Here is a 4,449-nt window from a genome sequence, read left to right as displayed (position 1 = left end):
CAAAGCTATAGAACCCTAACATATATACTAAGCGTGCACTCAAAGCATACAAGAAAGGAATTCGTCAATGCAATAATAGTAAACCAAATCTCATCTTGGACTAAATGAAACTAAAACCAAAACTCAAATAATCTTGTTGTTCATGTCTAGGGCTTCAAGCAGCCCCTAGCTAACTAAGAGAAACTAAATAGACATTATAACAAAACAGAAGAATGGGAGGAGGAGCGGAGAAGAGAAGAGGAGAGGACGCCGAAGTTGATAGCACAAGGCTTTTATATTGCTTCTTTCAACCAATCCATATTGATCTAGGTTTTCTTGGACATTCTGATTGGTGTACATCTATAGGACCAATGTAAGTGTGCCAACTCATTTAACTCTTCATAATCAGCTTCACATTGAGATAATAAGTTGGATAATGAAGTACAAACTCGTCCATGGGCCTCCCGGTGTGATTTGGGCCTCAAAACACAAATTCCCATCAAGAGTCAGATTTGCGCGCAGATTGACCTTATGGTACTAAATTGGCCATATTCTTCTAGGAAAATGATATTCACGAACCGTAAAATGCTATGGAAAGCTGACATCCGTAGCTTTCCGTTAATATAAGACTCATCATCTGGTTCTTCTCGAGATGCCCTCAGTGTCCTGTCGAAATTGGATGACTTTCAAAGGCAGATTTCTGAATTTCGTCTTCCACTCCCTCTTTTCCTTCTTTTCTTCTTACTTGCTTCGGAATACCTATGAAACAAATAAACAAAGTAAATAACTAGAAAACACACCAAACAAACACAGAAAGTATAGGGAAATTCGATATAAATAATGTATAATTATGCACCTATCACCTAAAAACTGAATAGTTAAGATTGAAAAATGTGATCGAAAAGTTAGTCTAATGCTCAATCCCTCATATAAGTCATAATAAGGGATCCCTTAGTGGAAGGGCCCAGTATATATATATATATATACAGCCTTTCTCAGGTGTGGACGTCCCCACCAAAGTTTTGGTGAGGATTTCCATTTTTTCACCACTTCCCGATCGAATTTCCTCAAACTTCCTTCTAGACATATCTAGATCATCTTGTGTAGATCATCTCTGCAAAATTTCAGCCAATTTGGTGATCGTTAAGACCCTCAAAATCGAAAAACAAATCTGACGGACTGAATTCTGTCCGGTTCAGGTATATAACAGAAAAACGCAAGTTTGAGGGCCTTAATGATCACCAAATTGGCTGAAATTTTGCAGAGACGATCTACACAAGATGATCTAGATATGTCTAGAAGGAAGTTTGAGGAAATTCGATCGGGAAGTGGTACAAAAATGGAAATCCGCACCAAAAACTTTGGTGCGGACGTCCGCAGCCAAGAAGGCCTGATATATATATATATATATATAAACATTACATAAACTAAAACCAGTTGCTTTTATGTAGAAAGAGGTGACTGAGTTGATGAAACTAGCAGAGCCGGAAATAGGGAAGGAAAAAACTGTTGAGCACGAAAGCGACCATACTGGCTTGGTATGTGATATATCATTTTTGTTGGTTATAATGTTATATATATGCATCTACATGCTGATTTTGTTTTGCTTTTTTGGATAAAAACATCTAATCCTACTTGCCAAAACTGTATTTTAGCAAGAAGATGTCACTGAGCCTATGAAAGAACAAGGTAAGTTGATGATAGAACCGACGCAACAAGCTACGGATCAACATGAGAGCGCTAAAATAACCGATACAGTGAGTTTCATTAATTTTTCAAAGATTTATATATAATTGAATGATCCGGTACTTGAATCTGTCAATCGATCTCATCCGATATGCTTTGCTTTTCAATAAACAGGAACTCGTCGACGCCAGATCGCCAGCTCCATTGGTCACCAAGGAAGTGGTCTATAGCTACAATGTTTCCTTTCAAATTCCTGATGATTTTGAAGTTGACGAGGACAAAATAAACGAGGTATATATATATGTATATATATGTATATATATATAGAGGATGAGAAGCGGACGTCCGCACTCGGCTTAAAGTGCGGACGTCCGTCCGTTCTCCACCCTCCGGCGCCGGCGACGGCGTGCCTTCACCCCAGAAGACTCTAGCAGCGTCCCCGACCACTTTCCTTCCCCGGCGAGTCCGTTTTTTTCCAGTTTTCCGGCGAGATCGACTTTATTTGAAGTTTTGAATGATCTCGCAGGAAAACTGGAAAAGAACGGACTCACCGGGGAAGGATAGTGGTCGGGGACGCTGCTGGAGTCTTCTGTGGTGGAGGCGCGTCGTCGCCGGCGCCGGAGGATGGAGAACGGACGGACGTCCGCACTTTAAGGCCGGTGCGGACGTCCGCTTCATATCCGGCCTGTATATATATATATATATATATATTCGTTTTGCTGTCTCGTAGCTAGTTACAAGATATATAGCCGCTTCACTTATGAACAAGAATCAAGATAATTATGTGAATATATATAGATCTCATGCTATTCATGGGGTGGATCCATGTAGCTTGTGCCTGACGATGAAGTCCTCAGAGGAAATACTACTAAGAGTAGGAAAAAATATAGTTTCTCATGCAGACTCCATGGATGGAAAATGAAGTGTAGAATAAGACTGAATGGCTCGCGACAGTATGATAAGGTAATTAGTCATTAAGATGATAATATGAGTATCTTAGAGAATTTGTATGGATGATCGAAGATAGGCTATCAATAATTGATTTGAAAAACCGTAAAGTTGAAGATTTACTTGAACTTTTTCATGCAGTATTATACACATTTACAATCGAAGACTGTGACAAGATCAGTTCTTGAAGTTGTTAGGTTTATTCTTTACGAGGTGACTCCAAAACTTATGAGAGAAGCCAAGAAAAAACGAAAAATGGTACATTTCTGGGTGGTTAGATCATGCTTGTTCCTATTTAGCTGCAACTAAGTTAGAGATACCAGTAATGACAATATTTTTCTTATGTTTGTTCACTATATGAACGTATGCAATATTTTCAGGAGACTCCTGATGAGACTAGTTCTCCAACTGTATTAATTGATGAAGACCTAAACATGTCACCGGAAGATATTGCTGCCGTTTTAAAAGTAGATGGGGAGACATACGTTGAAATGTGGTATCGCATAGCTTGGACTAACTTAGTTAACAGCACTGCAGTGAAGACGCCATCAGAAGCAAGTAAGATATTACTCTCAGTTCTCCAGTTATTATTTGAAGTTACTCTTGTTTAATTATATAACCTTCCCTAACAGAATGGGAAGAACTGAAGGCTGCAAAACAGAAGGCCAAAACAGAGAATTGTACACCAAAATCGGATGTTGAAGCTGACAACTCGTATGATTAGGCCACAAATGCGTTGATGGGATGAAAGTTTGGTGATGAGAAGGCAAAAGGCTTATGACGATCATATGTATGTCCTGTTATCGTCATGAAATGATGTTTTGTTACTAAATTGCAATAATAAATTGGGGTTAAATATTGTATAGTCCTTGTGGTTTGAAGTCAACATATGTTTAGTTCTTATGGTTTTATTTCAATCTGAATAGTCCTTAAAGTCACGATTTTCCTTCTAATTAAATGATCATTCCGTCAAATTTCTCCGTTAAATTGTTGACGTGGCCGGTAAAATTTACAATATTTTTAACGGCCACGTCAATATTCTAACGGAGAAAATTGACGGAATGACTATTTGGAAGGAAAATTATGACTTTAAGGATCATTCAGATTAAAATGAAACCACAAAGACTGAACATATATCAACTTCAAACCACAGAGACTAAACAAATTTCAATTCAATTGAGCACGTGAAGAATTTATATTTGGGGAATGAATAATTTTTTTCTTATTCATCCCCATTTTAAGGAATAAGATAGGAAGTTGTTGGACCTAAAAACGTCTTAATATTCTGTAAAATTGAGAAAATCAAGAAAATAGGAAAACTGTTGGAGATGTTCTAAGTTTAAATACCTCATAATTAACAAGGCTTAACGTCGTTACATAGACCGTCATTTAGTGTTTGTTATACTTTTATGATGCAAGTTAGTGTTTAGTTATGAATTTGTCAGAGTATAGACAACACGTACATTTTCCTTCTTCGAAGACCATGGTTATATCTGATCTCTATGTCACTACTTAATCTTAAATAAAATGTAATTGATGACAAAAAATCTTAATGAATTTGCGTCAGTCAAGTCATCGAGGGAGCATAAAATAGAGCCAACTCAATAAGCAAGATGTGCTTAAAATGACCGTTTCATTCAATAACGTGGGACGCATCTTTGGTGTTTACATCCTTGAACCGGAGCGAGTGAAATTTGATTGATTGATGAAATCAGAAAGTTCATGGGCATTCTTGATTAAATTAAAACAACTAGGGTTCACTTATTAACATAATGTTTAACCCAAACCTCAAGGGTGTAGGTAAACTGAATTCAGTCTTCTTCTTCTTTCTTTTTT

This window comes from Fragaria vesca, linkage group LG1, assembly GCF_000184155.1.
Source record: "Fragaria vesca subsp. vesca linkage group LG1, FraVesHawaii_1.0, whole genome shotgun sequence".
NCBI lineage: Eukaryota > Viridiplantae > Streptophyta > Magnoliopsida > Rosales > Rosaceae > Fragaria > Fragaria vesca.
Note: the sequence above shows the minus strand (reverse complement) of the source record.